This window comes from Xyrauchen texanus, chromosome 10 (genome assembly GCF_025860055.1).
Source record: "Xyrauchen texanus isolate HMW12.3.18 chromosome 10, RBS_HiC_50CHRs, whole genome shotgun sequence".
NCBI lineage: Eukaryota > Metazoa > Chordata > Actinopteri > Cypriniformes > Catostomidae > Xyrauchen > Xyrauchen texanus.
The window spans coordinates 38,696,658-38,708,090 of record NC_068285.1 but is presented as its reverse complement, the minus strand read 5'-3'; the positions used below and the strand labels follow the sequence as shown (position 1 = coordinate 38,708,090).

Genomic DNA, 11,433 nt, shown 5'->3' with positions numbered 1-11,433 from the left:
TGATCCAGCGGGGCATCTAGTAATGTGGTGTCCACTCACAGCAGCCATGGTAGTGCTTCTCAAAGATCTGCCTTATGAAAAAGCCCTCTTTGGTTGTAGGGGGCTAAAAGGGAACAGCTTTGCTGCTTTCTCTAATTTAGAGTTGTTCACCTGAACGTGAAATAAAATAAAGGATGAGATACAGTGAAAGAGGTTTTATAAGTGCTGCATTTGCTCACAAGAGTAATATTAGAACAACTGAGAGCAATACCTCAGTCTTATTGTGCTCTTGTAGGTTTGTGTACCAGGATTTCTTCACAGAACTTTCCCTTTAACTGCAGAAGGTGGAACATTTTCCCTGAATTTATTCCGAAACAAAAGGTACGTGTACAAGTTATAGCTTTCTTTCAATATTCAGAGAGAGAGAAAACACACAAAAATAAAAAAACTGGCTGTGCTATAAAAACAAAAGTACTGGCAATGAAAAGACAGCAATTGCAAAATCTGCTTTTTTACTTTGACTCATTTTAAATAATTTTAAATCTCTTCAGTCAGAGAGATGTAGTATGCTGTGAACCTGTGATCTAGGAAAAGCACTCTCAAATCCAGTCTAATGAGAGACAAAGCTCTGGTTTCAAGAATACAATGGAGTTCATCAAGCATGTGTGCGAAAGCAGATATTTTGTGTTCTTCTCACCCATGAGCAGCTGTGGTTCTGTCTGCTCTCAGCACGTCAAACAGATACAGTTCTTTCAGCCCATGCACACTGTCCTCAGCACCTGATTTAGGAGGTGGAGCCTTAATCATAACAGACATAATCAGCTGAGTGCAGTTAAACGGCCATAAATTACCACTAATAATACATCACAGTAATTTCATATGCAGTGGCCCATAAAAATACATTTCCTTATACAAAATAAAGTATCAAACCAAGTGACATCTGCAATTAATTGATGCTAGACCTGATGAAATAACTTTTTCTAATTACTTGAACCAAGTGAATGTTCATGGACACATGAAGTCAGTTCCCCTCAAGCTCACACAGGTGTCCTAGCAGAGTAACCAAAAGTGTAGTTCATCACATTAATTATGAACATGTTCCACTAATGTTTGACAACTAGGTGTCCAAATATTTTGTCTTAATTTTAAATAGTATACTTATTGTTTTATTTAAACCCTCACTTTTTTAAATATATTTTATCAAATGCAATGACATCCATAAATTGATTATTGTGGCTTAAGTTTCCCAATACATTTTGGGGCGATTGTAAAACAAAACAAAACACAAAACAAACACAAAAATAAATAATAAAGAAAAAACCCACAAAAATGCAAAAGCAAAAAAAAAAAAAAAAAAAAAAAAAAACCTAACAAAACAACAAGATAAAAAACGATAAGAAAAAACACAATATAGTTTTAAAATATAGGCAGATACTGTACAAAACCCAAGCAACACACAGAAGACTAGTGTAGATGGTTCTTTTGCATGTGCAGTCTCACCAAAGACTTATCCATTTCTGTGATGTGGGTGATTTGATCAATGACATGTAGTTTATGGAAATAGATGTATCCTTGTGTAAGCTCACCAGAGCCTTCACCTGAGAAAATCCCAATGCTCTCGGTCTTCTCACGGATGTACAGTACTTTGATATCAGGTACATACCTGCAGATAAAGACCAAATAAACATCATAGAATCTTCCTCTATATGCCCAGCACTGCTGCCATCTAGTGGTCATGAGTAGAAACTTTGTAGGGCAAGAACACACCTTTATATCACTTGGCGACAGGGGCGGCTGTGGCTCAGGTGGTAGAGCGGGTCGGCTGCTAATCGCAGGGTTGGCGGTTTAGTTCCTGGCCCACATGCCTCCACATGCCAAAGTGTCCTTGGGCAAGACACTGAACCCCAAGTTGCTTCCAATGGCAGGCTAGCACGTTGCATGGCATCTCTGCCATCATTGCCGTGTGAGTGTGTGTGTGAATGGGTGATTGGGACACAGTGTATAGTGCTTTGGCAACCGCTAAGGTTAAAAAAAGGAGCTAAGTGCCTTTTACCACTAGTCTATAATATATAAGTTAATATATATCAGCTACATAAGTTACCACATACCACTAGTCTACTGAAAACATTGTAGAGATTTTGTCTAGTCCCACAGTGAACCTTTTGTCCTGCTGTCTGACTAACTTTCTGATTGCAATACTGATGACGCATTTTTAAAGCCTTTCACTGTGCCATTATCACTCTCTCTCTCTCTTTCCTGGCGTTTGTCCCACACAGGTGCAGGGTCCGCTTCGTGATAGTCTGCATATTTACATTTACATTTATTCATTTGGCAGACGCTTTTATCCAAAGCGACTTACAAAAGAGGAAGAACATCAGCGAATCATCTTAGGGAGACAGTGGTACAAAAAGTGCCATATTACAAAGTTTCACTATCATCATAATAGTATACAAAACAGACTTAAGTGCAACAAGAAATGTAAATCATTTTTTATTAAATATATTTTTTTAGTGACCGGTTAAGTGCTTTTGGAAAAGATGTGTTTTTAGCCGTTTTTTGAAGATAGAGAGTGAGTTAGCTTCCCGGATTGAGTTGGGAAGGTCATTCCACCACCGTGGTATGATGAAACTGAAAGTCCGGGAAAGTGTTTTGGAGCCTCTTTGTGTTGGTACGACAAGGCGATGTTCCTTAGCCGACCGCAGGCTTCTGGTGGGAACGTAGCTCTGCATAAATGTTTTTAGGTATGCTGGAGCAGACCCAGTGACTGTTTTATATGCCAGCATCAGGGCCTTGAATTTAATACGTGCATGAACCGGCAGCCAGTGGAGAGAGACAAAGAGTGATGTAACATGTGCTCTCTTAGGTTCATTAAAGACCAGACGTGCTGCTGCATTCTGGATCATTTGCAGAGGTCTAATAGCACATGCAGGAAGGCCTGCAATGAGAGAGTTACAGTAGTCCAGTCTAGTTATGACAAGGGACTGAACGAGCAGTTGTGTGGCATGTACAGAGAGGAAGGGCATATATATTTGATTTCTCACAAGTTTTACACCGGATGGTGCAATTAACTCTAATCCAAGGAATTCACATCGATTCATGTGGTCAAATGAGTAGGAAGGAGGAATGCTAACTAACTAAACAAAATAGTTTGAGGTCACACTCTGCTTAGCCATGGAGATAACTCTCAAGGTGAACAATGACTTCCTCCAGAGCACGAATCCCCTCCTAAGGAGTGAAGCTGCCACTTGCCTTGCAAGCAGCTGCAATATCTGGGCTGTCATCAGCACCGATGGCAAATGTTTGAATGGGGTACTGGAGCTGCTCTTCTTTGGCCAGATTCACGAGGGTCGCAACAACCAGACTGGAATCAAGTCCACCTGGAAATTTGATATTTACCTTTATTCACTTAACAGATACATTTATCAGCCAAACTAATCTCAGGACAGATTATAGTTTAAGAGACACGGTTTCACTATAGCTTCATTATGATTAAATGTGTAGTTAATGTGTTTTGCCTTTGCAGGGCAGATGAGATGCAGTACATTGACAATTCAATTATCATGGACAGCTTAAATGCAAAAACATTTAGACAAACTAACTCACTGAATCAATATATAATTAAAGCACATGCACCTGAGGGAAGGCAACATGATTCTTCTGTGAGCCATCAAACGTTTCCTGACAGGATGCTAATGTTGCTCTTGACAGTCTCCAATGCAAAGCCTGATGAAAAGGGAAGAAATACATTGTTTGTATTTTTAGCTGACTGGTGGTATATTAAAAACAAAAAGGATTGGTATTACACTGTACTGCTGCAAAAAGTAGTGAACAATGGTTCAAAAATTGTTTATTTAACAATTTACCAATCCTTTATTATTCAAGTAAATTCTGCCTGGTTTTTTTTACATAAAGATTACTAAAAAAGTGGCCAAATGAACCAGAATTCTGAATCCTTACAGAGTGGCTTAATGAAAACCCCCAATAAACTTTAACAGAGATAGCATTCAATTCTGGGTAATTATAGTTTAAATTAATAATAATAATAATTATTATTATTATATTATTATTATTTAGAGGATTAAAAAATATATTTCATTTTTATATTGTGCATTGTTTTTATTTTATTTTTCATCTGAATGTTGAGTTTAGTTTTTTAAGTGTTTATTAGTTTCAGTATTTATTTTTTAATTTAGTCTTGGTATTTAAGTTATTAGACTAACTGATACAATTAGAATATGTTTAAAGGTATAGTTTACCAAAAAAGTTATTCATCCTCATTTCATCCCATATATGTATGCCTTTGACACAAATTTAACAACATTACATTTCTAAAGGCCGTCTAGTGTTAATCTAGTGACATTTTCATATTTAATGAAGGCTCATTTTTATTTAACCCTTGAATACTGTTCATTAAGGCTGACACATTTGCTGTACAGGGTGAATTTTGACCCAAACTGTAATCATACATGGAATTTATTTTTTAAAGGAAAGTTTCAAAAAATGCATTATTAATTCAAAGCATTTCATCTAGAATTTGAAGATATTTAGACTTTTAAAAAAATATTTAATTGTAACATTTTTATAAAATAAACACGTTTTATTTTTATTTATCTTTTGTAAAAACATAAACTTTATTAATATGACAAATTAAGAAAATATCAGATTGTGCTAGGTTTTTTGAGTATTTGCTGCCATCTGGTGAAACAAATAAATACATGCCATGAAATAACATAATCAGTTATCCCATTGATTTAGATGGGCCTTGTCACTGTATACTAATATTGAAACAAACTTTCGAAATGTAATTCACAAGTTATGAATTTGGAACTGTGCTTAAACATTATCAAAGAATATTATTTGTAACATTTTTGCATTTAAACAAAACAAACAAACAAACAAACAAAAAATCTTGAAGTATCATTTCTTGCAATAATGCAACATTACAGGAGAAGACATAAATTATTTTGTTACCTTTTATTTATTTCAGGCATCAAACACGCATCAAACATAATTTCAGACATATAACTCAAGAGTAAATGAATAAAAAGTAAATCAAACAAACATCAATAAACAGATAAGAAAAGCAATGAACAGTGATAATACAATTTGTGTACAAACAGAAGACTTTGCAATGGCAAACTTGAGATTTTTTTTTGCAAACATCAAAATTCAAATCAGTGACGTGAACAGCAACAATGTGGGGTCAGACTCTGACTATGCGTGTGTGTATGAGTGCTTTGTGGCAAATGTTATTTTTATTTTTTGGACAAAATTCTCAAAAATGTATTTATTTGCATGAGTGTGTGTCTGTTATGTGTGTGTGTGTGTGTGTGTGTGTGTGTGTGTGCGTACATACATTTTAGTTTTTACTCGCCAGACTTTTGATGATATGTAAGCGTAATGCAACTGAAAAAGATATTAAGTAAACTGAGAAAGGTGGCCTCTTCATATATACATATCTTCACACAATATTGTACATTTTATTTTATATTTCAAAATGTACAAATTTTAAATACTATCAATTTTATAATGATGACCTGAAATGGCATTTTCAATTGTGATACAAGCTGTTGTCACTGTTTGAAATTTCATACACATTTCTAACAAAAAAAATCACAAGGTTGAAACCTAATAATTAAAATTAGGGCTGTCACGATTATGAAATTTGTCTGACGATGATTTGTCAAACAAATATACAGGTGAAACTCGAAAAATTAGAATATCGTGCAAAAGTTCATTAATTTCAGTAATTCAACTTAAAAGGTGAAACTAATATATTATATAGACTCATTACAAACAAAGTAAGATATTTCAAGCCTTTATTTGATATAATTTTGATGATTATGGCTTACAGCTTATGAAAACCCCAAATTCAGAATCTCAGAAAATTAGAATATTGTGAAAAGGTTCAGTATTGTAGGCTCAAAGTGTCACACTCTAATCAGCTAAACACCTGCAAAGGGTTCCTGAGCCTTTAAATGGTCTCTCAGTCTGGTTCAGTTGAATTCACAATCATGGGGAAGACTGCTGACCTGACAGTTGTGCAGAAAACCATCATTGACACCCTCCACAAGGAGGGAAAGCCTCAAAAGGTAATTGCAAAAGAAGTTGGATGTTCTCAAAGTGCTGTATCAAAGCACATTAATAGAAAGTTAAGTGGAAGGGAAAAGTGTGGAAGAAAAAGGTGCACAAGCAGCAGGGATGACCGTAGCCTGGAGAGGATTGTCAGGAAAAGGCCATTCAAATGTGTGGGGAGCTTCACAAGGAGTGGACTTAGGCTGGAGTTACTGCATCAAGAGCCACCACACACAGGCGGGTCCTGGACATGGGCTTCAAATGTCAAACGTCTTACCTGGGCTAAAGAAAAAAAGAACTGGTCTGTTGCTCAGTGGTCCAAAGTCCTCTTTTCTGATGAGAGCAAATTTTGCATCTCATTTGGAAACCAAGGTCCCAGAGTCTGGAGGAAGAATGGAGAGGCACACAATCCAAGATGCTTGAAGTCCAGTGTGAAGTTTCCACAGTCTGTGTTGGTTTGGGGAGCCATGTCATCGGCTGGTGTTGGTCCACTGTGCTTTATTAAGTCCAGAGTGAACGCAGCCGTCTAACGGGACATTTTAGAGCACTTCATGCTTCCTTCAGCAGACAAGCTTTATGGAGATTCTGACTTCATATTCCAGCAGGAATTGGCACCTGCCCACACTGCCAAAAGTACCAAAACCTGGTTCAATGACCATGGTATTACTGTGCTTGATTGGCCAGCAAACTCGCCTGACCTGAACCCCATAGAGAATCTATGGGGCATTGCCAAGAGAAAGATGAGAGACATGAGACCAAACAATGCAGAAGAGCTGAAGGCCGCTATTGAAGCATCTTGGTCTTCCATAACACCTCAGCAGTGCCACAGGCTGATAGCATCCATGCCACGCCACATTGAGGCAGTAATTAATGCAAAAGGGCCCAAACCAAGTACTGAGTACATATGCATGATTATACTTTTCAGAGGGCCGACATTTCTGTATTTAAAATCCTTTTTTTATTGATTTCATGTAATATTCTAATTTTCTGAGATTCTGAATTTGGGGTTTTCATAAGCTGTAAGCCATAATCATCAAAATTATATCAAATAAAGGCTTGAAATATCTTACTTTGCTTGTAATGAGTCAATATAATATATTAGTTTCACCTTTTAAGTTGAATTACTGAAATTAATGAACTTTTGCATGATATTCTAATTTTTCGAGTTTCACCTGTACATATATATATATACATATGCGTTTCATACAAGATCTGGCAACTGGACAACCTTGGAATAATATATTGTAGCGTTTCTCATTTAACACCATGACAACTGAACTCTTTTAGTGTTTATTGAACACTTCACAAATATAAGGCTACTGTTATGGCCGTAACCCATGACTTTACACTCAATATCACAGCCGTCTAGTTCTTGTCTCTCACACACACCCTCCCCCGGAGGAGTCATGACAACAAGAAGAAACTCCCTTCCTCCCACATAACTCCAACCCCTCCCATAATGAGGTATAAACACAACATTATTATTAACTAACGTAACACTGAACATTGTGAACCTAGTAATGTAACTGTAACGACATTACACTGCCCCACCCTTCAAAAAGAAAGACCATCGTCTCTGAGGGGCAAATAAAGTCTTTCAGGTATGCCAGATGTCGCCTCTGCCTCTTTGACCTGGCAGGGCTACCATGGAAGTCAGAGTTTTTATGGAAGTGAAAAACTGGGGACAGGGGCAGGGTAGGGGACAGGCCATGTGAGGTGGCTGCATGTGGAATTTTTGTTTTGGAAAGGACATTTTGGGCCACTGAAATCTCTGATGTGGGTAGGGGTCACTTCCTATGTTGTTCTGTATGTCACAGGGTTTGGACAGTTTTTATTTAAAGTGTCTCACGGCCATGACCATGGCGAAGAGCTCCCGTCTAGTGACACATTAGTGCCGCTTGCTCTTACTGAGCACCCTGCTGAAGTAAGCCACGACTTTCTCTGCATCTGGTCCTTATTGCGACAGTACTGCCCCCATGCCAACGTTGCTAGCATCCGTGTCTAGGACAAAAGGCAGAGCGGTGTAAGGGGGAACAAGGACAGGGCTCTCCATCAATGCCCGTTTGAGTGTGTTAAATGCTTCCTGGCAGTCTTCAGACCAATCGAAGTTACAGTCTTTCTGTAGGAGGCAGAAGAGTGGCGCTCCTATGCAATAGAACCCCTTCACAAATCTCCTATAATAGGAGGCTAGCTCCAGAACAAGTTTCAGTTGCCTCTGATCAGTGGGTGTCGGCCAGTCTCTGATGGCACAAATCTTTTCCTCCAAAGTGCCAATTCCTTCACTCCCTAATTTGTGGCCCAGAAACTCCACCTCACGTCTCATAAAGTGGCATTTATAAGGGTACAACTTCAGGCCGGCTGCCGCCACCCACTCCAGCACTCACCGCAGGGCTTCGAGGGCTGCCTCGAACGAACCACCATGGATCAAAAGGTTGTCTAAGTACACAAGGCACTCCTGACGGGGAACTCCACTCAATACCTTGTCCATGAGCCTCTCAAATGTTGCGGGGACATTGCAAAGGCCTAAAGGGAGAACTTTAAACTGCCAGAGACCCTTATTTGTGCAGAATTGCAGTGCTGTTGAGTGTGCTGTGTTATCTCGTTGTATAGGCTCTCTGGTGGGTGGATCAGTCATAATTGCAAGGATATCCTGCTCCATTACACTTCACACTATTTCTCTTTCCACAGCAAGCTCCAATGCTTCACTTAAAGTATTAGGATGAGTCAGCTGCGTTTGAATACGTAGATCTCTTTTGTATGTATATATGTGGCAGGGCGGAGGGCTGGGTCGTGATTCCAGACACCTGAACCCTAATCAGGCTAATCAAGCCTGCGAGAGGAATAAAGGACGCCAGGAGACTGCAGTGCGAGGGAGAGAGAGATTTACGGACAGCTGTCCAACACCTGTGTGTGTTTGTCTTTTTGTTTCAGCTTTATATTAAACTATTATTTATATTGTTAAGCCAGTTCTCGCCTCCTCCTTTCCTTTAATCCCTTTACACTGGTGCTGAAATCCGGGAAGGAGGAGAGATGCGCCGTAGTGGAGTTCTTGCCGCTACCACCCACCCAAAGGAGCAGCCGCAGCCATCCGGTGGAGGACGGAGGAGTGCAACCGTTTGGAAGTAGGGGAACGGCGGCCGACCGTGAGGGGAGGAGGGGCTCCCAACCAACCGCCTGGAGTGGTTAATGCTGCCAGGGGCGGGGGAGACCTCTACAGTCCACCCAAAATGCGCCGGAGCGTTCAGTCAGCCAGGGGCCGGAGGACTACCTCTGCTCCACCAGGGGAGACATGGCTGTCATCCATTAGAGGGTGGAGGAATGGCCGAGGACCAAGCTACGGCGTATCAGAGAACTGGCGAGTAAGTGTTTTTTTCTCTCTCTCCTCTCTCTCTCTCCCACTACCGCTCTGTGTTGGCCTTTCCATCTCTCTTTTTTTAATGTTTGGTAATTTGGCACAATCGCCTTTACGGCAAAACATTTTTTTGTAACCCTCTCCTTGTCCCCTCCCTCATCCAGGTAAACAGGGATGATCTGCTGGCAGATGGGGCAGAAGACATGCCCCTCCCCAGGGAAAAGGGGGGGGGGGTGTACATCATGCCGGGGGTTCCCCGGCCTGAGAGAAAGAGGGAGGAATGTGGCAGGGCAGAGGGCAAGGCCGGGTCGTTATTCCACATACCCGGCCACTAATCAGGCTAATCATGCCTCTGAGAGGTATAAAGGCAGACTAGAGACTGCAGTGAGAGAGAGAGAGAAATTTATGGACAGCTGTCCAACACCTATGTGTGCGTTTGTCTTTTTTGGTTCAGTTTTACATTAAAATATTATTTATATCGTCAAGCCGGTTCACGCCTCCTCCTTTCTCTTGTAATTCCTATACATTATATACAAAACAGTGTTGTTTTAAAATAAAGAAATATATGTTTTGGTATTTAAAATAATAATAAAAAAAAATGGTAATTATACAAAACGGCACTTTATTTACGTAGGTCTACGTATTCTCCAAATATCTGGATCTGTTTATTTCAGGATATTGTAGACAATTATGAAAAACATATGACAAATACAGAGCAGTAAATAATTTCCAGTGCATTGTGTCATTGTATCTGCTTTTGACTCAATTCTTCTCATTGCATTTACACAGCTGTGACCAGCAGATGTCCTCAAAGTGCGGAACAGTTGTGGCAGTATTAAAAGTTATGGTTCCCCTTCTGTCACTCACTCGATGTTGTGTCGATGTAATGACACTAAGGGTCACTCTTGAGAGCCCCGAACCCCTCCCATTCTTTGAGAAAAGGCCAATGAGAATTGGCAAGATTTCCAGCAGCTTTCTCTCCTTATGCAAATCGAGTGCAGATTTCGCCCCTGGTTGCTTGAACAGCGCTAAAAGTGTTTATATTCCTGCTAAAGAGTATATTTTCTCTATTAGAGCACACACATTGACGTTGAATGTCTTTTTAAAAATGCTTCTTTATAAAGATGCCTTTCTGTCTTTGTGTGATTCCTGGATGTGGCCGTTATCTCTCTGCTACCAATTGCCATGGGCACTACCTCACGTGTCTGGGCAGTGTTCACACTGAGGCAACATTTGTGGATGGTTCATGTTCTCATTGCGAAAATATGACCATGGCAACATTGCGGTCACGACTTTCCTTCTTCCACAGGAAAGAAACTCTAGCCGCTTCCCACGCTGTGCCTTCTACCCACGGTATGAAGTCGGCCCGGCTGATGCTAGAGGCGATTTGGCGAGTTCAATGGCCGTGGGCTCGCTGGGTAATTTCCTCAGACCCCCGTTCCTCAGCACACTCGTTTGCTACCGTTCAATCCTGAAATGAGACAGCGCGCCTCATGGTCAGCATGACGTCTCTTTCGGTCTTCGATCGCTGCATCGGAGAGCGCACAGGTGATGTCAGACGCCGATGACTCAACTGGGCTGCCACCTTCGGGTCTGCCCGCCCAGTCTGAGGCTGATGCAGAGCTGACCATCATACTTGCCCGTGCCGCCATGAGCATCGGGTTGGACTGGAACCCTCCACCCTCCCATGAGCACTCGTGGCTTAATGATTGGTTCCTCGGTTCAGAGCACCGCTCATGGCCACACACCCCCCGGTCCCTTTCTTCCTGGAGGTGCATGACGAACTGTCGAGGTTGTGGGGGGTACCTTTAGCTGCCCGAAACAGACTTCCGGGTCCGTCCGCTCTCAATACCCTCAACGGCGCTATGCAATTCAGTTCGCAAGGCACCCGCCCTGGTTCAGCAGCATCCGCTTCACTTCGGTGCAGGGTGAGAACGCCATCAACCTGCGTGCGGAGATCGTGACCCTTCTTCGCAAAGGCTCGATAGAGCCTGTCCCTCCAGCCGAGATGGGGAAAGGGTTCTACA

The 11,433-nt window shown here is 40.9% G+C and overlaps 1 pseudogene; it reads right to left on the bottom strand.

Moving 5' to 3' along the window:
• Nucleotides 1-516: 516 nt before the first annotated feature.
• LOC127650116 (asparagine synthetase [glutamine-hydrolyzing]-like) lies at nt 517-11,184 on the bottom strand (annotated as a pseudogene).
• Between the last annotated feature and the right edge of the window lie 249 nt (nt 11,185-11,433).